The 27,309-nt window shown below is 36.5% G+C and overlaps 1 long non-coding RNA gene across 1 annotated transcript in view; it reads left to right on the forward strand.

Annotated features, from left to right (window-relative positions):
- The window catches only part of LOC150094283 (uncharacterized), a 168,862-nt gene that overhangs the window by 85,548 nt on the left and 56,005 nt on the right, over window positions 1-27,309 (forward strand). The gene's annotated exons all lie outside the window — the stretch shown is intronic.

Here is a 27,309-nt window from a genome sequence, read left to right on the forward strand (position 1 = left end):
TCTAAACATCATACCGATGTGTTCCAACTTCAATGGTTGGAATATTGTTATAAAAATAACCACGATCAATTTAATTCAACTACTCATACCAGTTTGCCAAGTGGCCAGGTGGCCAAGTGGATAAAGTCTGCCGCCAACGGCGTTAGAATCTTAATGTGGCATGGATATTTATGAAAATTATTTTTAAAAGTATCCACAGTAGTGAATACTTTTCATCATAAAGTATTAAACCGTCATAATTAATATCGTGCTTACATGAGGGTGGGTGGGTTCTGAAATAGCGCGAAAATAATCAATCATATTCGTTGTTTTGAACAGGATTATCGAATTATTTCCCCGCCAAGGTACTAACGTGCTGTAAATTTCCAACTTTTTGGGAAATGTCATTTTAAAAAAAAATAAATAAGTCAGCCACTGCTTTAGGGCAGTGGCGGATTTAACAGGTGGCTATAGATGCTTTGCTACTGAGTGGAAAATTACAGACCTCAAAAACTGAGTTTATTCTACTAAAATCCTAACGTCTTCATCCATCACAAAATACACTACTTGGAAAGAAGTTAACGGACACCCCGATGGACAAGGTGCATCGCGCCATGTAACGAGTTACGTGTTTATAGTCGGTATAAATTGGAGAAATATGATGCTTTCAAGTCAGTGCAACTGTGTACTGGTGAAATGGCTGGAAGAGGAGAACTGACGGAGTTTGAAAGAGGCGTTATGATAGGATGTCATGTTGCAGGCCTATCTATTCGGCAAATTGTTTACAAATTGTGCCATCCTATGTCACCAATCAGTCATATCATACCGAGATGGAAGCGCAGGAAGTCAACGGCAAGTGTTATCCGCAGTGGACGACTTACTGCACTCACCGAACGTGACTGTAGAGTGCTATGATACGTAGGATAATATCTAAAAACTGCCATTCGTCGGCCGATACCTTGAATGCGAAGTTTCGGGCATAGATGGAACACGAATCTGCACAAACACGTTCAGAACCGAGGCCCGCAACATGGATTTCCATGGTAGAACTGCAATATGTAAGTCCCACATTACCCACCAACATGTGGAGTTGTCTTCAGTGTTGCAAAGAGCATGTACAGTAAGATGTGAAAGCTGTATTAGCAACGAATCACGCTGCACCCCCTACGGAACAGATGGACAGGTGGAGTGCGATGACCGGTGAATGTCTCTTACTACAGTGTATAATCCCAACCATAAAATTCGGAGGTGGCAATGTGATGGTATGGTCCTGTTTTTCCTGGTTTTGCGTCGGACGTCTGTTTGTGGTGTCACCAACGTTGAACTCCAAGAGGTATCTGAACGTGTATGCTTCCTACTTCGTGGCGTTTCTACGTAACTGACCATTGTTTTGCTGAATGTTATTACATACCTATAGGAAGAATGGTTCAATATTCCCATTGATCGCAATCGTACGCATGTGTAAAGTATGCCCCGTAGGATTGCTGCAGCCATTGCAGCGAAAGGAGGTCCTACATCTTATTAAGGTGGGCGTCATGACTGTTTGTTAATCACACTAGGGTGTCTGCTGACTTCTTTCCAGTGTATTATGTGATGGAACAAAAGTTCGATCACATATTATTTGCGGAAATTGTGGAGTAAAAGCTACATAATCATTATTAATTTTAATGTTTCAATATTCACATTATGGAAAACTTCCACCAGGAATGACAACCACTGCGAATGATATAAACTGCGCACTCGAAGGAGTTAACCTTGTGGGACTCTTACTTTATCTCAGTTTTTTAAGCAGAAAATATTTAGATCATAGATTTGTTTATTCAAGGAAGAAATAATAGTCATTCAGGAATAAGAAGGCAAGGGAATAAGCATATAGTGTACACAAAATATTACATTAAACCAAGAGCGATCATTTGCCCCTTCATTTAGAAATACCTGAGTTCAAATCCAATAGGACGAGAGGAAAATTTAAAGGCTTTTCATGTGACGGTTAATTAAGTGGGCTCCTATGGAGGTGCAGGATTTTTCCTCCCAGAAATTCTGGTCTTTTATCTTTGCAAAGAGGCAAACCGGTCAGAGAAGTACCGTCATACATTTTCCTAATTTACGCTCACGCGTAGACCTATACTTTTTTACCGTGTAGGCATTCAGAACCGAAATCCTACGGAATAGGTTGATTACTCCTTATTCCTGGAGGTATCCTATGACTGTATACTGTGTGTTCACGGGCCGGTATGCCTGCTTGCTGGATGAAAAACCCCAGATAAACTGGGGGGAAAAAACCTGCTGCCCAGGCCCAAGACTAGCTAACTTGGCTATGGCTGAGGAAAAGTCTTGAGCTCCTCACGTCGTCGACGGAAATCGAACCTAGGACACTCCTTCCCCAGGTTGCGAAGCGCATAGCCACTAGGCTAACCGCGTGGACGACACTGTCATACATACATAAGAAAAAAAAATAAAAACTGCGCGTTAAATGTTGAAAATAATGAAATTTAAATCAGGTTATTACATCAGCATACTGTTTTAGCTCATTCACCTGACCTAACTTGGAAATGTAGCGGAATTTGCGAACTTCCTGAATATAGGTAATCCTCCAAAGTTCGCAAATTCTGCTACAGTTTCCAGCTAGGTCAAGTGAATGAACTAAAAGCAATATGTTGATTTGATAAATACTATTATCAAATTCACTATTTTCAACATTTAATGCGCATCTTTTTTTTATTTTTTTTATGTATTACAGTATTCTACGTTTGGACTGATTGAATTAGTCCAAACATGCCTAATTACATGCCTTCTCTGACTGGTTTGCCTCTTTTGAAAGATGAAAAAAAAAAACAGAATTTCTGGGAGGAAAAACCCTGCACCTCCATATGAGAGCACTTAATTAACATTTACATGAAAATCCTCTAAATTTTCCTCTCATCCTATATTGGATTCGAACCCAGGTATTTCCAAATGAAGGGGGAAATGATCGCGCTTGGTTTAATGTAATGTTTTGTGTGCGCTATATGCTTATCCCCTTGCTTTCTTATTCCCGAATGACTACTGTCCTTAAATAACCAAATCTATGATCTAAATATTCTCTGGTTAAAAACCTAAGATAAAGTAAAAGTCCCACAATATCCTTCGAGTGTGCAGTTTCTGTCATTAGCAGTTTTTGTCATTCCTAGTAGAAATTTTCCCTAGTATAAATATTGAAACATTAAAATTAATAATGATTAATAACATGTAGCGTTTACTCCTCAATTTCCTCAAATATATGGAACTCTTTCTTTCACAGCTTTTAAAAAATACTCGCTAGCTTTAGCTACTGTTGTTCGATCGACCTCACAAAGTCGATCGAACAACAGTAGCATATAATTACCTATTATAATTACAGATCGAATAACAATTATAATTACCTATTATAATCAAAGGAGTTTAATTACAAGCAGTGTAATTACGAGCTTCGTCCCAGTTATAGAAACAAGGAAATCTCATCTAATGCGTTACTTTAGAGCAGTGATTTTCAACCTTTTTCATAATATGACCCACTACACTAATTATTAAAATTCTGCGGCACAGTTACTTATCATTTTTGCTCCAAAAACAAATAAATAAATACGCAAATTACGACATTATTTCTTTAAATTAATTTGTTTTCACAAATGAAGACCATGATCATGTATTCACATCTGAAGACCTCTCACGGCACACCAATGTGCCGTGGCACACCGGTTGAAAATCGCTGCTTTAGATGTATACATGTAATTCTTGGTAAGGTGTTGTGGGATTAATATATCCAGCTTGATAAAATTCTCCGAAAGAAATTCATGATTTAGAATTGTAATACAAGAGATCGATTTGAAATGCAAGCAAGCACTGCATCAGCTGACGATTTTTCACCTTTCTTAATTAATGTAATTAGCAGATATATTATTAAAATAGGTGCAATCAGTAGCTATAATTTTCTTTGACTGAAAGATATGGGTTAAAATCGCGTTTAGGAGGAGATACAGATCCTTTTTTTTTTTTAAAAAAAAAATCTTTCCTTTCCAAGGATTTTGAATCCATGTCTGTGAGGTATATTCAACTAAAGACGAGTTAGCCGGACTCAAAAAACAAACAAAAAAAAAAACAAATAAACAAAAACTTGTCGGAAATATATGCATTGATAGACATGACAAAGATTTATAAGATCGTTATCTAATACCTAATGAATGAGATAATTAACAGACCTAAAAAAAACATGCGGGTTCGGAAAAAAATAAGACATATATTAATGTTTTTTTTGCACTGAATTCATAACCAAATACTGAACACTTCAGCTGTTCTATTCCAAATGTTGTGTATGAGTACGTAATAGTTAATAAATGAACTCATTATTAGGAACCTAGTTTTTATCTAAATCTTAGCCTGCCCACGGTATTAAAGTACAATAGGTTTACCTTGACAAAAAATAAAAAATATAAAAATATCCTTCAACTCTGGCAAGGATCGTCACCACAAGTGGCGTTCTTCGAACAATAATCATACTTCATAGTAAAGTTTCCTTCCGTATCTTTGAATATTCCTGTCATAATAAGACAAACTCCTGTAGGACATGTATCATACGAGGAACATTTCAAAAGTTCTGCATGCTTTACTTCTATTGCTAAACTAAATATTTGTTTACTTAAAGAAGTACATTTAGAGCTTTCAGTATAATAACTATTCTGATATTATATATTATTCTATTATATTTTTCTATAATATCATATCTATTCTGCCTTATTATTGCGTAAGGCAATGATAAGGCAGAATAGATATAAGTCACATGTTCCTGTCAGCAAACATTTTGGTTGATGTATGTTTGATAAGTCGGATAACTTCAGTAGACATCTTATCAAGGGTAGTGAAGCGTCTTTTACAGAGTGGCTTTTTCAAATTAGGAAACAGGTCGAAGGGTCTCATGGCAGGACCGTGGTCAAGGAGAAGGAAGCACTTGCCATCCAAACTTTTCCATAAGATTACTTCACGTGGAATCTATTTGAAAGCTAGTTATTGCTCGATATCCGATGAGTCAGATTCTTCACCATTTTGAAGCCTTATTTTGGAACCAAGAGCACCAGAAAGAAAAAAAATTAGCATATGATAGTTTTCTTAGAGACTGACTTGAAGATTGAAATATTACATCATTCCACTGGCCACGCATGAGCAGCGTGCAGAACTTTTCAAATAATCATCGTATATCCAAAAATTTAAATACATCGTAGATTAATGCGATTTGGTTATTAAACGCTTTGCCTACTAATTTGAGTTATATTAAAGTTAACACTTATTAATCCATTAAGCAGCTAAATATACGTTAAGTATATTTAGTTAATATAGCGCTAAGATAATAAAGAGCTTTTCCCTATTTGCTAACATTGCTGGTAAGTTCACTAATTAGGCATGCTGCTCTCTCTCTCTCTCTCTCTCTCTCTCTCTCTCTCTCTCTCTCTCAACGAAAAACAGCATGCACTTGTGGTGTCGTGCAGGTCTGACCCTGTAATACGCGAACCCACTGTACACTAACATGGGTCATAACCGGCAGTTTTTTCAAGGAAATGAACTTCTCTTCCTGCTACAAAGACAGTATAGTTGGGAAATTAAAGAAAAAGGACAGCGCAAAGAAGTGACATTTTCTTTCCTTAGCCGCTTTCCAATCTCTATCTCATCCAGCTGAGCAGATGGACAAGAAATATGATGCCATGTAGATAAAATGAATCAAGTATCGTCCACAGATTGCAGAACTTCATAACAGCTGGCTTTCATCAAGAGATGGGCACAAAAATTTCAGATACCTAATGATAAGACTGTCGGTAAATCGCTTATTTTTGGTTATTTTCGTCTTAGCAGTATTGACAATATCTGTGCAAGTTATTCGTAGATTTATTTATTTTATTTCGACTCCGTCCAAGATTTAGGCATAATCACAATGTTCCTTGATGAATGTACATTCTATCTGTGATGCACAATTCACAACCAGAATTTAGTGCATGCTTGATTGTTGATGTTTAGAATTTAATACTGAGCAAGCAACTCAAGTTTATGAAACGAGTAATATGTCTATCACTCGCATTAATTTATCTGGTGTATCTGTATTGAGGAAGAGGAGAAGGAAACTAGCTTTCTGGAGTTGGTTGGAATTATGGCCGAAGCAACTAGTCAGTTCATTATGGCTGTTAACTGACTAGCAGACTATCAAAACTATTGTAGAGACATAAATTAAATGAAGAGAGAGAGAGAGAGAGAGAGAGAGAGAGAGAGAGAGAGAGAGAGAGAGAGAGAACTGGAAGAAGCAACTTGATATAAAACCGGAACAACAACTTGACGAAAAACGAAGAAGAAAGTCTTAGAGTAAACTGCATTAACGATTATTTCATTATTTATTAAATTCCAATAAATAATAAATAAATAAAATTGTAATAATTTTAATTACTTAATTACTTATTGAAGAAAACAACTTGAAAGGGTGGAAGAACTTGTGACTAAATCTTTTAACAGAAAAGATAATAATAAATGACAGACGGATTTTTTGTAGAGTTCGTGCGTTTCGCAGTATACAATACCCAGACTCAAGCTGAAGATTTGTAAATTCGCATTTTCTCTGAAAGTTTCAAAATGTTCCAGTGAAACATTTTTCACTATTTGGTAAAATAATAATGGATATTTATTATCCACTCATTTTAAGAGTTCATTAAATTTAATTAATTGCTAATTAAACATCTAATTTTGTTACCTCTCAGCTCACCTCATCTTCCCTTTATGTATTTGGCTTTATACCTCGTTTCCTATATCATTTAATTAAAAAGTAAAACTGTGAAACATTAAACTTTTTCTACAAATATTTATTGTATACATAAATTGTTAAATATTATATACATTTAGTGGGTGGGAGTGACATAACATACATTATATCACTCCATCCACAAAGGATGTGCTAAGCTATAGAACTTTAGTACCTTGGGTGGGCTAAGGATTAAATAATCCTGAAACTCTACTATGGAGACCAAACAAGGGACATTTTCAAGTCACCTAGAACCTCTAAATATCAGTAATGGTGGTCTCACACCGAGGGGTGACAAATCTAGAAAACTTTTGCCGAAAAAAAAATCCGTTATTATCCATTTAATAAAACAAACATCTAGATGTACCCGATACTGGGTATGGCCTTAGGATGGGAAAGTATTTTTTGCAGTCTTTCTTAACTGGTGTATTTTTATGGATGCCTTCTTATTCTGGAATGTATATAATGCAATAAGCCATTTCCAAATCCTTAACTATCTCCTATCATTATTACATTAACTTCCAAATAGAACAATATTACTATTGAATGCCACTACCGTATATCGGCCAATTCCATATTCATTACAGCTAACCAAAACATATGAGAGCTAGAAAGCGAATTGATTATATCAAAGTATCCCCATCATTCATGTGATAATCAATGCCTTAAACTTAAGCCATCATTTACAAACCTCTAAAATCTTTAAATTCTTCCTTATAGATGTTAATTATAGGTTAAATTAACTATAATGAGACTGTGGGTAAAAGGGTAGCTGATGTTTAAGGTACAACTTATCACGAAGTGCTGGTAAGCATCACTGCCAGACGTTTGAAAAGGACACAAGAACTTGGAACACTTCGGTAAACCCGCTCATGAAAAGGGAGGAGGTTTGTTTGATGAACCCCGAGGTCAAAGTATGTCCTTCGACCGTGGTTTAATTATAAAAGAGCCTTATAATCAGCAGGATTGGTGATTAATTATCAACCTTGACCAGAATAAAAAAACAAATAAAAAGAAAGGTCTGTTGAGAAGTTAATACATCAGCTGGGTAACAAGATCGATGACGCTGCAATATTCTACAGTGATCTCTCTAATAACAGGGTACCGATTGGGAGGCCCTCTTCTCTGACGAAGACGCTCGCGGATAGACAACTGCTTAATTCTCCCCCCCCCCCCACGTTATACATATAACCAGTCTCTTCTGTAACTTTTTAAAGACTAAATATTGGGAGAGAGAGATAGGGAATAGCGATGTGGAGAAATTCATATTCTTGAAAAAAAAAAAAAACTATAATTTTTAAAAAGATTCCAGTGTTATGAGTTGAACATTTAAAAACTTTTCAAACGCTTATTTTAAATTTGTCTTAAATCATGTACAAAGACTCATCGTAAAAATAAAAATAAAATAACAGTCTATACTTGCAGTCTAATGTAATATTTTAACAATATAGATGTAGATATAGTAATAATATTTTAATAACATATAAATAATCTATGGTTAATAGTAATTCCACCTACAAGAGCTTGGAAACCTATAGCACAGGTAAGATTAAATAATCTGAAAATCCTGCTCTATAGATCAAACAAACAAGTCTTTTTCAAGCCACGTCAGGCATCTAATAAGTATGGTGGTGTGACCCTGGACGATGAAAATCATCTACCACTTAAAGCCTTTCACAAGCATCCGTACCACGATGGGATTCGAATCCAAATGGTAACAAAGCGGAGACAACATGCACTCAGTCATCTAGGAATTAACTAATTTAATTTTAATAATAAACAGTATAAAATTATATATATATATAATTTTTTAATTAGAAGTTATGAGGATACTTTGAACGACACTAGAATAGATTTTGGCGGAAAAGTGGCAGTTTAAAAAAAAGAAAAAAGAAAAAAAAGATACTGCTGGTTACATTCCCTAGTTGTTCTTCACTTAGATACTGTTCAGCAAAGGCTGAACAGCCTTTGCTCTAAGTGAATGCCCGCAGCTTATCCGTGTAATATTATCAAAACAATGCCAAGTAGTACAACATTTTTACTACGGCCTACGGCTAATAAGCAGTGTTAACATCCGGTGTTCCGACCCTTTTGTCCTATATATAAAATAGAAGAAAAAAACAAGCTTAAAAAAGTGAGGCAGTCTGCACTAATTTGAGAAGTAATCTTCATAAACGAAGCGGCATTTATGTATGTGTGTGTGTGTTATCCTCCCCTCTTCACCCATTCCAGACAAAAACCATTGCACACATGCACACAATTCACAACAGATAGAAAAACAGCATCACGAATTTCAGAAATGAGTGAAATTCAGATAATATCTAGCATTCCCCGCTGCAAATCCGGAGCACATTTTGAAACGATAAAAATCCACTCCTCAGTTTTCCATCTGTTTCTTTCCGCTCTTTGCCTTCCTTAAATTAGCTTCACGATAACGTAGGCGTGCTCGAGGCACCGGCGCAATCAGGATTCCGCGAGACAGCCCACAAGAGAAACGGTGCTTATGGTCAGGTCGGTCAGAGATAAATCTGTGAGGAAGAGGCGCGAGACAGGAGACAGCAGAGCGTGCCCTGGTGCGAGAAACCGAGTAATGTATTGCCTGTCGTGTGGAGCGTACCCACGCACCAGAATAACAACGGTATTGAACACGTGCAAGGATGTTTTAAGACGCACGGTGTCGAGGAATGTTACTAGGTGAAGGCAAAGGGGAGAAGAAGTATCTTTTCGAGTGATAATGTCAAGTTTCTTTGCTGCAACCAAATAGCCTGCTTATGTTTGACTTGTACCCAGAATGGCTACTTCACACCTGAAAAACACTTGGTAAAAAAAGCAGTGCAAAAATTTCTTTTCAGGGACAGAAGAAAGAGAAAAGGGATGTGCATGAAGCGTGACTGAACATGATTGAAGGTCTTGAAAAAGGGAGGGGGGGGTTGAACGCTTAAGCCAACAGCAAAATGTACATCACGCTTTGTAAAACTACAGTAATACGTCATGTCCCACCCCCCAAACCCGCCTTTTTTTTTCTTTCCCTCAAAATCGTTTATAGTTGGGGTAGTTTATGGCTACCGCCCCCTAGCAGTATTTCATGTCTTATTTGGCTGCATCTTATTACGTAGAAAAACAAAAACATTTTACCTTTAATATCTCGTAAAACGTTTTAAGCAAGTACATGGCCGTCATGACTCTGTTTAACCAAAATCGGAGAACGAGCGATCGCTTAACCACGGATAGGGTAATATTCAACTAGTTGTTTTTAATGACTGATCTGTTCCAAAGCGATACTAAATTGATCTTACTATTTATTAAATTTATAATCCGCATTTTATTTAAATACAGTTTTCATTTCCATATATATTTTATAAAATCGAAGTATCGCACATGCAACTTGATAACTGCACATTTATCGACTCCTGATTCGGAACCTAAAACAGCTGAAGATACTATTTCCTGATTTCTCTATATTCTTTAATAAATGCTCTGCAAATCTACTTTCGTGTGTTATTATGATTTTTGGTCGATCACCAAATACATTTTTCGAGTGAAAATGAAGTCACGAAAGATGAATCTTTCAGAATTAGCAAACGGAAGTATGAAAATATTGAGAATGAGTGAATAATGAAAAGCCATGAAGGGTAAATATTCCTGAATAAATAAACTCAGAGATTTGAGATCAAAGCATGAATTTCATCTCAAACTTTGTAATAATATGGAAGATCGAAGGAGAGAAGAAATGTCAGGTATTTTCCTTTCTGAACAAAATACAACGTCTTTTGGTTTCGCGCTCAGCAGAAAACCGGAATAAGATAATTAATAATTATTTTAATTAAAAGCATGGCGTTTCTTCCTAATTACTTAAAATTTCTTCAGGTGTTTATTTTTAAAAATTTGGGGTAGTGTGTGTGTGTTTTAAAATTAAAAAAATTTTAATTTTAAAAACACGAAAATTAGTATACAAACATTGCATAAAGACTAATAAAAGTGACAACCACTATGTAGTTATACAAGAAATTGATGTTTTTAAAATATTGATAAATTTAAAAAAAAAATTTTTAAATAATGATAATCCTACTCGTGAAAACTTATTTAATATATATTTAACGATAATTCCTCGTGGAAACTTATTAAAGCACATCAGAATCTTGGTTAAACTCAGAGTTAAATAATTCGAAAACCCTACTTTAGTGACAAGGAAAGTACTACATCCCATACAGTTAGACTCCGGTTTATCAAAATGACTTACAACATGCAGGTCTATAATCACCAACATAAAATACTTTCATAACCCTCCATGCCACAACGGAATTCAAATCCATAACACGATAGATGCAAGGTGGATACACTATTCACTTCCAGCAATACTGAATATCTTACTATAGGTATAGATGGTTGTGAATATCTTTAGGTGGTAGATAATTTTCTGTGAGACTATACCCTGCTTATTGGAGGACTGAAGTGTTTTAAAAAATATTTTTTTAGAAAATTTTTATATATAGGGCAGTGTTTTCGAGTTATCTAACTGTTATCCCACCCACGGTACTTATGTATTATTTGTTTTAAACTTTCGTGGGTGGGATTCATACAATATCACGATGCTACTTTCACTTAATCTAATTTATTGCTCGTAAATCAATAAAACATGACCCAATCGCATAGCATTATCAGTGTTACTTTTTCCGAAAAGAAATAATAGGTCTAAAGGCAGTAATTAAACAACGTGTAGGTTTAGTAATTAAATGTTAGCCAGTTTAGTCTGATGAATTAAAAAAAAAAAAAAAACTCATGGGATTAAACCTGAAAATTGCGAGATAATTGCTGCATCAAATAAATTAAGCAGACGGTAAGAAACTGTTCATTCAATCAATTGTACTTATATACTGTTCTTACGTACAACACATCATCGACGCATTCACAACGGTATCGCTTCATAAATCGAGTATTTTCCTCCATTAGTAGCAAGAAAATATAAAAAGCTTATTTCCCTTTAATTAAAAAAGTATTTATCATGGAATTTGTTTTAAGTCAACTTTCTGCCAGAAGGTATTGCGTATGGTTTCGTTACCATTTCTCCTGAGATGGCTTAGATATTATGCATTAAGTATAGACTTTATTATAAAGTTCGCACAGTGTTTCTAGATTTTACTACTTTAACACATTGTTATATCCAGTCTTATGCTTTTCCCCATTTTCTTTTGCTTGTCCCCAAGCTATCAAGCAGCTGGTAGGGTAGACCTCCGACCGCACATCTGCTTTTCCCTCTTTTCTTCCAACAGATTCGGGCCACCCCGGGGTTAGTTACACTCGACGACGATCTAGGCGCGGTCTAAACTTGCCCAGCAGGCTCCGTAGTCTCAACGACATCGATCACTCTGCAGGCAGGCAGTCAACAGAAGGGAACTCAACTTTGAGTATGCTCCACCTGACCGAGGTCGCGAATCAATGCATTAGAATGTCCCACACAAAGCCTCTCTGTTTCTAGAAAACGAATATGACTTGTCAAAACCCAAGAATGACATGCACATGTCTCTGGAGGTGGTCGGGTGTTCTCTTTCCCATAATTCTATGCTTTGGAAATTCTGTTTGCTTTTCTCATACTGATGTATTATAGTGGAAAGTTAATTGACTTAATATTTTACTTGAAAATTCGACAGGACGTCCGGAACTTGTTATCATTGTCAGACGAATTTTTCTATCTGACGTAAGATTGGTAATGGGGAAAAAGAAAGTCAACTTTAATTTTCAGTCTTGCCAAGCTAAGCAACTATTTCATATACATTACACTACAGCCAGGGAGATGAGCTCAGTGATTTCATCAGTACAGTCGACAGGGTGTAGCATAGGTTCGGCCATATTGCGGTAGGCGCCGTATTAGGGCAACAAGATATTTTACATCTGATGTAGATGCAATAGATTTGTTTGAAGAATTAAAAATTCACTCAAAAATAATACAAGAGAAAAGTGGTCCTAACCAAATTTTATCATATATATATATATATATATATATATATATATATATATATATAACCAAAATCTTGTAGAAATTTATCCCAATGTAACCACCGTCGTAAGGATATTGTTAACAATTCCTGTTAGCGTAGCAAGTGCGGAAAGAAGTTTTTCCAAGCTTAAACTGATTAAACATTATTTGCGAACAGCAATGACCCAAGAAATATTGGTTGGTCTAGCAACTATATCGATAAAGGCAGACATAGCTTATAATATTAATTTAAATTTAGAACAGCTTAATAAACAGTTTTATTGTGCGATATTATTATTATTATTACCTAAGACCCCATGGAGTCAAAGACTCATCTGGAATATCTCCGTAGAGCAAACATTTAATTAATATTATTACGTAATTGTTTTGCATTAATGTTTCTTTGGTAATAAAAACAAAATAGCAATTGGAGATTTTCTTATATTTTTGTCTTATAATCCATTAGGGCGATATTTAATTGTTTGCCTCAGGGCGCGATCTAATCTGGCGACGGCCCTGGATTTCATAGTTTCAAATTGCTATTCGTGCATTTGAATGAATGAAATATATTTTTAAGTTGCTATATTAATTACATACAGGAAGCTTATCAAAGAATGTTTTCACCGCCTTTAATGACAGCAGTGTGCACGTGACAAGTAACAATAAGCACAGCTTCAAGTTGCCACGTGAACAAGCTCATTTTTGAAACTCATAAAGATATAATAATAATAATTTTTTTTGACAAAGTTTATTATCCTCTTCATATATACAAAATATTTACAAATATACAATTGAAGTATTACTATTACATTTTTGTTCACTACAAATATTCAATATTTAATGGTAAGTGAATATCTTATTTAAACACATAAATAATAATAACTAAATGTATTTTCCATTTTCCATACATATTTACAATTATTCATTTCATGTGTTAAGAGAGAGATATTGGGGTGGAAAGAGGGGAAAATAGTTCCACTGCATAAAGGAGGTTCCACGACTGCTGTTGTAAATTACCGACCGATTAGCATATCAGGAATCTTTGTCAAGGTCTTGGAGAAATTAGTCAAGAGAAGAATACAGGATTGGATAGATGAAAATTGGATACTGTATGGGGGACAACATGGTTTTGTGAAGGGTAGATCATGCCACAGTAACTTGCTCACGTTTTATATTTAATGACGGCTGAACTGGATAAGGGTAACGGGTTTACAGTGATTCTACTGGACCTTGCCAAGGCCTTTGACAGGATACCACATGAAACTCTAATCAGCAAACTGGAGCAGATGGGAATGGATATAGGGTTGGTGAGATGGATAGGAGGGTGGTTGATGGAGAGATACCAGAGAGTGGTTTATTCAGAAGTGGAGTCCAAAAGACGGCTTGTGACTAGTGGTGTGCCGCAGGGTTCTGTTCTTGGACCACTACTTTACAATTTGTTCATTAACGATATAGTAAAGGATCTGAGAGAAAGTTTTCACTTGTTTGCTGATGATGCAAAGTTGGGTAGAGCAATTGCGAGTGCACAGGATGTCAAAATTTTGCAGGATGATTTGGATAGTTTGGAGGACTGGGTTAGGGAAAATGGATGTCAATTTAATGTGGTAAAGTGTAAGGTGATGCATTTTGGAGTGAAAAGATTAGCAGCAGTATATCACATTGGTGGAACCGTACTCCAGGAGATTGATGAGGCAAGGGATTTGGGAGTGTTGGTGGATAGGGAGTTGAAGTTTAGGGGGCACATTGCAAAAGTGGCCAAAACAGCTCATCAAATCACTTGGTTGCTGAAAAATACTTTAACAAGCAGAGACAAACAAGTTATTGTTCCTCTATATCGAGCCTTGATAAGACCCCACTAGACTACTGTGTCCAGATATGAGCGCCAGAGTTTCTTCTTGATGTGAAGGAGGTGGAGAGGATCCAGAGACGAGTGAACCAAGATGATAACAGGTCTGTGGAATGAACCTTATGAGAACAGGTTGAAGATTTGTAGGTTGCAAAAATTGGTTGATAGGCGGAAAAGGGGTGATATGATTGAGACATTCAAATTACTGAAGGGTTTCTATAAGATTAATCCAGAAGATATTCTTGATAATAGGACTGGTGGTGGGAGGACTAGGAGACATACATGGAAGCTGGGCAAGAATGTGGTTAGCAGGGGTGTTAGAGTTAGGTTTTTTACGTGGAGAGTGGCGAATGAGTGGAATAAGCTGCAAGTTGTGCGTGTTATGACAGTGAATGAGTTCAAGGCGAGGTATGATAGATACTGTGTGAATGTCGAATAGTTGTTCTTGACATGATGTTAGGGCCTCCCTCGATGAGTCCGTCGACTCCATGGAGTTGCCCGAAATAATAATAATAATAATATTTTTTTTTCTTTTAATATTTTATTATTTCTCAGATAAATTACATACATTATATGAAGACAATTATGCATAACAAATACTTTCTCGTACATAAAGTTTTTTTTAATAATAATAATAATAACTGTTTAGAACATATATTATTATAATATTCATAACGATGATTATTACAAATGTTTCTTTGCAATTTTACACTCTATATATACAATAGCAATGGATATAATCATCCTATATTGCATATTTTTGTTACAGTTACATTACATACATTTGTTTACATATAATACATACATTACATACTTTGGTTTGCATGTGATACGTACATTACATGCACTTGGTAACATATGATACATCTTGGATGAGAACTAATTTCTCTGCTTTCATCCTTGAAACTTATATGTAAGCTTATCTGAGGATGACACCAGTTGATTATTATTTATTTATTTTTTTTTTTTTTTTCTGTGTTGGGAAGCTACGAAATTTATGATTGAGAAATTCGCGCGCGCGCACTCGCACGCACACACACACACACACACACACACACACACACACACACACACACACACACACACACACACACACACACACACACACACACACACACACACACACACACACACACACACACACACACACACACACACACACACACACACACACACACACACACACACACACACACACACACACAATAACTTGGAATGTATTGATGCGTCGCTGAACTGGAAGCTTGAACGAATATATTGTATTTCATTAAGTTTGTATGGTATTTTGGGTGCGTGTTTCTTGTTCATAGTATGTCCTTAAAGCTCTTTTCAGGCTACTGTAGTTTATAAGGTAACTGTATTCAAAAGGTAATTTGTTTATCATGTCTGGGATGTAGAAGTTTTGCGTGGCCTTTCCGTAGTGATTACTGTATTTATATGTGATATAATTAGTAGTCTGCGGTCTTGTTATACGGTATGTATTTCTGACTGTCCTGTAGTTGGCATCGAAATAATGTTTTAGCAAAGCTGCATAGCGACTGCATAGTTATTTTGGGTTCTGACATTGCAATGTATATAAGGTCGTTATTTTCTCTTTGTTCCCAAAAGATCAGTTTTATCATTTTGTACTGTAGCGACATTAATCTATTTAATTTGTAGGGTGCACAGAAAGCATACGTTGTTATAACGTATCTTAGTATATTTTGGCATAGTGCTTTGTATATTAGTGTTTTTAGGCGTAAGGGAACTATGTCTTTTAACCTGTAGAGTTTGCCACTTATTGTTCGGAGTTTATTGTGTAGCTGGTTTATGTGGCTATTCCAGTTCATATCTGCATCGAAGTAAATTCCAAGGTATCCTATTGATTTCAACCTGAGTGATTGTAGTGGTTTTGCTGTTCTGTGTGTTTTTTATGTTGAAAAGTGGATGTTGGATGGTTATATATTTGTTATCAACTGGTCGAGTCAGTGGATTTCTGAATATCATTAATTTTGTCTTTTCTGAGTTTAGGTGTATGGAGTTTTTCGTGAGCCAGTCTATGATCAGATTTATGTCATGTTGCATATTTGTTTGGACTATGCTTGCATTATTATGGAGGGATATTATTGCTGTATCGTCTGCGTATTGGAATATCTTACCTTTGAGTTGTAGCTGATTAATATCGTGCGTGTAAATGTTGAATAGAGTTGGGGAGAGTACAGCTCCCTGTGGTACTCCACAGGTTACTGGTAGCTCTCTGCTTCGATCTGACCCGAAACGTGTGATATGCTTTCTATTTTGAAGGTAGTTTGTAAACCACCTGTGAAGAGGCCCGTCTATTCCAACATACCTCAGCTTTTCTAACAAGGTTTGATGTGTAAGGGTATCAAATGCTTTAGTTAGATCAATAAAGACTACCATGGCAATTTTGTTTTTGTCTAAGGCGGTATTAATTACGTCTGTAAAGTCTTCCAAGAGAGATGTTGTTCCCTTATTTTTCTGAAAACCATATTGTGTTTTGGGGATAATATGAAAGATTTCAGTGTATGCTGTGAGTTTCTTCAGTATGATTCGCTCCATAATTTGATTGATAATTGGTAATGTTGCTATGGGTCTGTAATTGCTGATTAAATTTCTTTTTCCATGTTTGTATATGGGTGTGATTATGGCGGTCTTTAGCATACTTGGTATCTGTCCTGTTTTAAATATTTTATTTATTAATTTTAGTAGGATAGGACTTAAACTAGTGGCATGTTGCTTTATATCTTTAGGTCTGATATCATCAATTCCTGGGCCTTTGTTTGGTTTGATTTGATGTATTGCAGAGAGAAGTTCTGCTTCTTTTATGGTTGGGAACCATAATGTCTGTTTTGATTGTGGTCCAAGTGGAGGGTCTCGTTTTGTGATTGGGAGAATATTCCTGTGCAGTTCTTGGATGGAGTCTGCAGAGTATTGGTTAAAGTCATTTGCTAGTTGTTGGATAGGTTTTGTGTTTTTCATGAAGCTGTGTTTTATGGTTTCGGAGGCAGTGGTGTTGGGAACAAAATCTAGCATCTCATTGATCAGATGCCAGGTTTGTTTCATGTTGTTTTGTGCAGAGGTTAGTTTGTCTCTGTAGTAGCTTCTTTTTGCATTTCTGATTTGTGTTGTAAGGCGATTCCTTGTTATCTTATATTCAGTTTTTAAGGTTGTGTTATTTGGATATCGCTTTAATTCTTTCCATAAAGCGTCCTTTCTGTGTATTTCTAGGATTAAGTTTTGTGTTATCCAAGGATTTTGTGTTGTTTTTGATCGAATTCGGACTTTCTTTGTAGCTTTCTTATATATTTCCTCCAGTGTGAGTTTAATGTTGTATAAGATATCTGCTGAATCTGATGCCAGTTGTTCGTAGTATGTCCTTAGAGCTCTTAATAATAATAATAATAATAATAATAATAATAATAATAATAATAATAATAATAATAATTATTATTATTATTATTATTATTATTATTATTATTATTAAACAAGCAAGCAGTCGCAAGCACGCTATTTCGATGCTCCCATATTTTAAGTTGCAAAGTAGATCTTTTCTTGTGAATTAAAATTTAAAGTACATCAGTGAACTCCGTTCTTCAAGACGAACATATAGATGTAAAAACTGTAAGTATCTGTTAAGTAATAAGTAAAATATAAGTATTCAAAGTTCGAAGTATACGTTGGTCAACTACGCGAGAAGAGAACAAAGGAAGACGCCATATTAGAAAATACAGCAAGATCGCCAAACAAGAAATATGAAGTGCTACAAATGCCAAGAAGACCTAACGGGGGAAGAAAACCACGTAACATATAGGAACTGCCAAAGAAACATGCATTTTTTTATGTTCAGGATTGTCCGAGACTACTTGGCAGCGAAAATCAAACAAGAATCGTGACGAATGGAAGTGTCCCCATTGCAGAGACAACAAAGGAACGTCGTCTTCGACCGCAGGTGAAAAAAAAAAATGCAGAAAACAACCGCAGGCATTAAACAGCTATCAACCACAGAGGGAATTAAAAACAAAGAAAACAACAACGGAAACCCAGGTGAGCCATCTTTAAATGCATTACTTGAAAATAGATTACAAAACCTAAAAGACTGTTTAATCGATTTTGTTGGAGAACTATTTAAAAAACATACCGCACAAATTACAGAAAAATTCAACCAATATGAGGAATTTATTAAATTTAATAATAACTCGATAGAAGGTATGTTACAGACCGTTAGAGAAATTAAAAACTGCGTCAAAGAGCTAACTGAAAGACAGCATAATTTAATTAAACAGACAACGGACCTACGGCAAGAACTAAACTCTCTAAAGCAACAGTACGAGCTCTCAAACCAACAGCAGCACAAAAATGACCTCCTCATAAATGGTCTCCCAGAAATAGCTACGGAACATCTAAGAGACACTGTAATACAACTAAGCCAAAAAATTGGCTCTCCCATTGAATCAAGAGACATCCAGTCAGTGCATCAGTTACCACAAAAAAGGAAAAGAGAAAATAATACCCGTCCTTCTCCCGTCGTAGTGCGACTCACCAACAGCCTAACAAAAACTACACTTATAAAAGCTAGCAGGATTAAAAATCCAGTAGTAAAGGATCTGAAAGGAGACCACGACAACACCCCAATATACTTGTCTGAATACCTTACTCCACACTATCAGAAAAATTCTACCAAGCAAGGAAAGTAAAAACAAAAAACAATTACCAGTTTATATGGATAAGAGACAGCAAAATATTCCTTAGAAAGACACAAGAAGCAAAACCAATCGAAATAAAATCCGTAGATGACCTCAACAGGCTGTCACATTGAAAGGAATATTGACAACTCGTAAAGAAGAACCAGCACCCCAACCAACATGAATGCACACCATCAAGCAGACGTAATCACCCCGGAACATGATAATTGCCACATTCTGAAATCAATATCAGAATGGAAACAACTGACAATCCCCAAAAAAGGACCATCTATTCTCCACATCAACATCAGAAGCATTCAAAAATACTGGCTGACCCTGCAAGCTTATCTGAAGGAAGATATAGACGAAATAGACATTTTAATACTGACTGAAGTATCTACGAAAAACGAAGAGGCATCCTCCTACCAAATGCCACACTTCCAACAACACAAACACTGCAGACAAACAACACGAGGCGGTGGTATAATAATATTTACCAAACATAAACTAGAAGTAACAGAAATAAACTATAAATTAGAATACGCAGAAAACATATGCATCGAAATTAAAAACATCAAACAAGAAAACTCCCTGATATTAAACGCAATATACAGACCACCCAACTTAAGCACCACAAAATTCCTAGAAGAACTAAACAGATGGCTTTCAGCCACGAAAGTAGGCACCTCAAAATACTTGATAATAATAGGAGACATTAATATAAACATTAGGAACATAAATAACAACACAGAACAATACCTAGACCTATTATCGGCATATAACATAACCCCATCCATACAGTCGTATACACGAGAAGACATAGTCGGAAACACAACAACCTCAACCTGCATTGATCATATAAATATAAGGGCCCCTCCAAATAGCCACACAGCAGCCGTCACAACATGCAAACTAGCAGACCATTATTTCACAGCATTGCAGTTACACACTGAACCAGAACCCACAAAAATCACTGAGACTACAAAACAGTATCATAGCATTGTAAACGAAGCAATAGTGAACGATGAAATCAGAAAAACAGACTGGATGCAGATAGCATCTCTAGACTCTGCTGAAGCTGTATATAATAATCTTAAACTTGCATTTAACAAAATATATAACAAAGCATTAACAAAAATAAAAATACGCCCCCAAACGAAACAAAATCCATGGATAACAGACAACATACTAACAGACATACAAAGAAAAGATGCCCTATGGAAACAACTTAAGAAGTCGCCGAACAATATCGCTTTAAAAGCTGAATACAAAAGAAAACGGAATCTCCTAACAACCCATATTCGAACGGCAAAAAGAAACTATTACAGCAACAAATTAACAATAGCACAGAATGACATAAAGGAAACCTGGCACCTGATTAATGAAATGCTGGACAATATACACAGAACCACTGCCACAGAAACAATAAAACACAGCTTTGCCTGCGACCCCAAATCCCTCAAAGAGTTGGCAAACAACTTTAATCAGCACTTCGTGAACTCTGTCGAAAAGCTACAAGAAACAACCTTTCCTCACACAAACGAACATTCTCCACTAGGTCCACGAGCAACCCAGTCGATGTGGTTCCCCACAGTAACAAAAGAAGAACTATCACTGGCAATTCAACAAATTAATCCTAACAAAGGACCGGGGATAGACGGAATCAGACCAAAAGACATCAAGAAACACTCAACCGACCTACTTCCAGTTATACAAAAACTGTTAAATAAAATCTTCGAAACGGGACACATACCTGAAACACTGAAGACTGCATTAATCACACCCATACACAAACAGGGAAAAAGAAACATAATAAGTAATTACAGACCTATCGCCACGCTGCCTGTAGTCAACCAAATCATGGAGCGCATTGTACATCAGAAACTCTCCACATACGTTGAAAAATTTCAAATCATACCCAAAACACAATATGGCTTTCAAAAAAATAAAGGAACAGCAACACTCCTGGAAGATTTCACAGATCTAATAAACGCTGCATTGGATAAAAACAGAATAACATTAGTGGTATTCATTGACCTAACAAAAGCATTTGACACACTAACACATAAAACCTTGTTAACGAAACTTACCCATATCGGAATTGGAGGTCGTCTACTCCAGTGGTTTAAAGCATACACGAAAAACAGAAAGCACATCACACGTATAGGATCAGCACACAGCAAAGAGGTACATGTAACCTGTGGAGTACCGCAAGGAGCTGTCCTATCTCCCATTCTATTTAACATATACACACACGACATAAGCCAACTACCCCTAAAAAGTAAAATCTTCCAGTATGCAGACGACACTGCCATAATATCCATTCACAACAATGCAAATATCGCTTACAAAAATATGCAACACGACATCAATCAAATCACTAACTGGTTAACCGAAAACGGCATATATATAAACCCTGGAAAAACAAAGCTAATGATATTCAAAAACCCCCAAACCCTGCCCATAGAAACTAAATATCTCACTATCAAACATTCATCCTCCTATACACAAAGTGCAGAACCTAAAATCACAACCATCACACAGGTGAAAACAACACGCTACCTTGGACTTCACTTCGATGCTGATCAAAGTTGGAATAGCCATACAAACTACCTACATACCAAGCTTAGGATAATAGCAAGCAAACTATACAGACTAAAAGACATTGCCCCAACCCACATAAAAATACTAATCTATAAAGCATTATGTGAAAACATTTTAAGATATGCAATCACATCATACGCATTCTGCGCAGACTACAGACTTAACAGGCTACAATGGTTGCAAGATAAAATGATAAAACTGATATTCTGGGAACAACCCACTCTTATGCAGGAAGCACGGACAAAACACAAAATATTTAAGGTGAAACACTTACGCCACTACACAGTCATGTTAAAACACTACTACAGCCCAACATATAGAGTAACCAGAACAACATATCAAATAACAAGACCACAGTCAACAAACTACATAACATATAAGTACAACAATCAAACGGCAAAGCCACCCGAAACTTCTACGTACCTGACATGATAAACAAACTGCCGTTCGACAACAGAAACCTAGGAACATACAGAGAGCTGAAACAGGCACTATATAAATATTATAGCGAGAATGAAAATTAGAGCAATTCCTGTTTCTCTCCCCCCCCCCCACACGCACACACACACACAAACCTATGACAAACCCCCTCTCAAAAACTATCACTACAAGAACACAAAGAAACAAACACACCATGTCTAAATCCAACCCTATTTGCACAAAAAAAAAAATAAAAGTTAAACTGTAATAGCAGTCGAAGTATTTCAAGCACGTACCAACAAACAGTAAAATCAACACCTGGCTTGTGACCAGTATAGGAACACAACCATGAAACCACCACCCTCTGTCATCTATTATCTTCCTCAGATCTGCTAAGCTTCGAGGAAGAAAATTACTAACTTGCAAGTATCTGTTATACACACTTGTAATGCGTTATAAATATTATATATATATATAATTACTACAGCAACTATGTATGCAATTCATCTGAGACATAAAAAAAAAAAAAAAATTCTGTATAATCCTTATTGTAAATACTGTAAATATTATTATTGTATGTAACTTATACTGAGACATAATAAAATGTTTTAAAAAAAAATATTATTATTATTATTATTATTATAGCCTGAAAAGAGCTCTCAGGACATACTATGAACAAGAAACACGCACCCAAAATACCATACAAACTTAATGAAATACAATATATTAGTTCAGGCTTCCAGTTCAGCGACGCATCAATACATTCCAAGTTATTGTGTGTGTGTGTGTGTGTGTGTGTGTGTGTGTGTGTGTGTGTGTGTGTGTGTGTGTGTGTGTGTGTGTGTGTGTGTGTGTGTGTGTGTGCGTGCGTGCGTGCGTGTGCGTGTGTGCGTGCGCGTGCGTGCGATTTCGTAGTTCCCAACACAAAAAAAAAACAATAAATAATAACCCGGAGCGTTATTATTTATTGGTTCATCGGACTCCGTACCTCCACGGAGTTCGAAGACTCATCGCGGGAGACCCAATCTATCCACACAATCTACCATACCTCTCCTTGAACCCATTAACAGTCCCACAACTGACTGTGACAACCCATTCCACTCATTCACCACTCTCCAAGCAAAAAATCTAATTCTCACATCCCTGCTGACCACACCTTCATTTAACTTCCAGGGATGACCCCTTGTTCCGGTCCCTCAAGCCAAGTGCTGAAACATCTCCCCTGCATCTGTCCTATAAAATCCTTTAAGCAACTTAAATTTTCTCTCATATCTAGCCTCTTTTTCTCCTATCAAACTTCTGCAATCCACACACACCTTCAATCTATTCACTTAGGGAACATTCCATAGGCCACTCACCATCATCTTGGTCACTCACCTCTGAATCCTCTCCACCGCTTCCTCATCCCCAAGAAACCCAGGGGGAACAAACTTGAGCACTGTAATCCAGATGTGAGAGTATCAAGGCCTTGTAAAGAGAAATGACAACTTCCTTATATCTACTTGTTAATGTAATCTGATGGGCTAACTTAGCAACCTATCCTGTAAACTTTAACTCTCTGTCTACCCCCCCCCCCTAAATCTTTAGCTTCATCTATTTCCTGGAGCATAGTGCTATCAATGTGATGCACGGCTTGTAATCTGTTTATCCCAAAATGCATAACTTTACATTTCTCGGCATTAAACTGACACCCATTAACCTTTGCCCATACTGATAGCCTATTTAAATCATCTGGCAAATTCTCCACATCGACTTGATTAACCATTACACTACCTAATCGCATCATCAGCAAACAAATGAATATTTCCTTTCAGGTTATTTCCTATATCATTTATGTATAAGTTAAACAGCAGTGGTCCCTGCACTGAACCTTGTGGCACACCACTAGTTACCTGTTTTCGCCTCGATTCTGCTCCTTCATATACCACTTTTTGATATCTGTCCAGCAGCGGCCCTCTTATCCACTTAACCAGTGTCATATCCATCCCCCAGTTGTTCTAATTTGCATAAGAGAGTTCCATGTGGTATTCTGTCAAATCCCTTTGCAAAATCCAGCCATTTACTTTATCTGACTAATTGTTACTCTATTATAAAAAGTTGGTAAATTACTAAGGCATGACAGATCCTTCACAAAATCATGTTGACCCGCATACAGTATAATAATTTATCTATCCATTCTTGAATTCGCTTTTTTGTCAATTTTTCTTGTACTTTTACTACCACGCCTGAGATATTGATTGGTATATAATTTGCAACTGTAGTCTTACAGATGTAAATTATAAATTGAGCGCAATAATCCAGATGTGAGAGTATCAAGGCCTTGTTCAAAGAAATTATTTTGCCCTCTTTCCACTTCCTTGGAACTTTACCAGAGCTGACACTTAAACAGCTAGTCAAAAGCATTGACAGCTCCCTTGCACATTCTCTCAAAACCCTAGATGATATCCCATCTAATCCCACAGCTGTATTTACATTCAGATTCCTTAATATCCTAAAAACCTCCAATTCATCTACCTCTGTTCCCACAATAGTGTCTGCCACATAGATTAAAGCAGTAACTTCACCAGGAAGACAAATGCATGCAAAGTGGTCACATGTACGCAATATTTTCTCCGCTTCTGTCTCCTCGTGACCATCATCACTCATTAAGGTTAATTTTCCATAGTCATCATTCATTAAGGTTAATTTTCCTTCCTCTTACTTGCCACATAACGAAAGAACTCTGGGATTTCCTATGGCTTGTTCGGCTAAATTCTTCTCATAATCTGATTTTGTCTTCCTTGCCATGCTGGTCACCTTTCTTGCCTGAGCTTTGTACTGTTCATGAGTTTGCTGGTCACCTTTCTCTTTATATATCCTCCATAGCATTTTCTTCTTCTGCAGCTCGTGCTTAACGATATTACTCATCCATCTAACTCCTACCCGATTAACCCTCCTTACCCGAGGCTTACAGTTTAATACTGCTTCTAGATGATCCTTAACTATATCAAATGCACTAATAACATCCTTACCTTGCAGTGTTTTATGCCATGGTACAGATTTAAGCTTCTTCCTAAGCATGTCATAATCACCTGTCTTGTAGTTCCACCAATATCCCTTCTTGATAGAATATTCCTCATGTTTTATAATCTCCCAAGTCAAGACTGCATGGTCACTTCCACCAATTGGAAGCAATGTTGTCTCTTGGTTATGGATAGCTTTTCTGATTCTATGAGCAGGTCCAATACTCTCCCATCTAGTCCCCTCCATCACATGTTACCTTAAGTAATTATCTCTCTCTCAGCAGGTGTATAAATTCTATTTCCTTTCTACCATGTGATCTTTCTTTCTTCTAGTCTATATCTCCATTTAAGTCCTCCAAAATAATCACTCGACCTGTACTCATTGTACTAATTTGGCGATGCATGTCTTCTAGATCATCTGTGGAACTCTCTGGCAACAACCAACTGTATATTTTGTCTTACTGGTCTTAATCTCACACCAGATTGCTTCAATGAACAGCCACCGTTCCGTCTGTCTCTTATTCTTTTTGGTTGCAATTCATCTGCTATCATCAGCAGTACTCCTCCCTCTCAATTTAATGTGAACTGTTGTTATTGTTTGTTTGATTACGTCCTGAAAATCAGATGTAAAGGTCCAAGGTTCATTTTTTTTTTCGGCAAACGCGAGCAGCTATTAACTCAATTTTTTTTTTTTAGCCTTTTTTTTTTTTTTTGGAATACGAGTAAACAGAGGCACAGGAATGCTATGATGTTGGGGCAGTTGCCAAGGACATCGGTTTCAGAAGGTCGCGAGCAACGTATTTTAACGGTTATCGAAATTGTAACACTGAAAAAAGTTATTTTAAGAGCTGAGCTGAGGGACATGGATATACAACAATGGATTCTTTACTGGGCCATACCATGGAGAATTTCACCCAAATCTTCTACAATCTAGCCCTGGACCTAATTACTAATAATCAGAATCCCTTTTGGCACACCTCGCAGAATACTGGCAGCAAAATTATCGCTAGCTCACATGAAAGCCTCCTAAAGCTTTATCATTAGGTTCGGTTCAGTATACTGTCTATTGTTCGGACTGCGAAACCTCTTTGAAGCAGGAACTTCTTTAAGCAGAAGATGATGATTCTTCCCGTGGTATCTGACATAACTCACACTGCACGCTAGAAGAATTTGCGAAAAAGTAAACCGAGTTTTGGGCCACCTCAAGATTCTGACAAAGTAGGGGTATTGCATCAGGCGACGAAACTCGTTTACTATTTAGTGGGGGACTGGTAATACAGTGGCTTGGTCTTACCTGTTAGGAGTGTGGACGCCACACCTCGACCCACCTCGATACGTTAGTTTGCTCCTTAATAGCTTTTTCCTGTGGGATGGTTTTATGTTTGTTGAACAGAGAAATATCATGGCAATTAACAAGCCCACCAACGTGAAAGTGTAAGTAAAAGATTTGGTTGCCATAGAGTAACCGGACTTAACATAGGTTTAGCATATTCCACTTGTAGTGATCAGAACATTAGTGTTTTACACTTCTTTCTGAGGTTTAGCTATAGATACTGCAATTATGCAGTCGATCTGATATCTCGAGAAGAATGACTCCAGGTCCCTTCTAAGTCCAGTATATCATACGTGGTACGTAAGGAAAACGACAATACTTGCTACTATACAATCGTAACTGCTATAAAAGTGTGTGTGTGTGTGTGTGTGTGTGTGTGTGTGTGTGTGTGTGTGTGTGTGAGAGAGAGAGAGAGAGAGAGATGCCTTAATGCTGGATTTGTATACGGTTGTTTTAAGAGCACCAGAACTTGTTTCCACATCAATCCTCCCATTAAAATTTAATTTAACAGAAAATTTAATCTTTCAAGTTAAATTTCAAAAAATTCCCTTCTATATTCAGTCTCAGAAGATCTTGCTAACTTCGATGTTTCGAGCTAAATTCAGTTTTTTTTAATTCACAGGCTATCTCGAACGTAGCAGTAATATTATATTGGAGATAGTATATTACCTAATTTTCT

Source organism: Typopeltis vanoorti, chromosome 22 (genome assembly GCF_054136105.1).
Source record: "Typopeltis vanoorti isolate ZY-2024b chromosome 22, IOZ_Tvanoo_1.0, whole genome shotgun sequence".
Taxonomy (NCBI): Eukaryota; Metazoa; Arthropoda; class Arachnida; order Uropygi; family Thelyphonidae; genus Typopeltis; species Typopeltis vanoorti.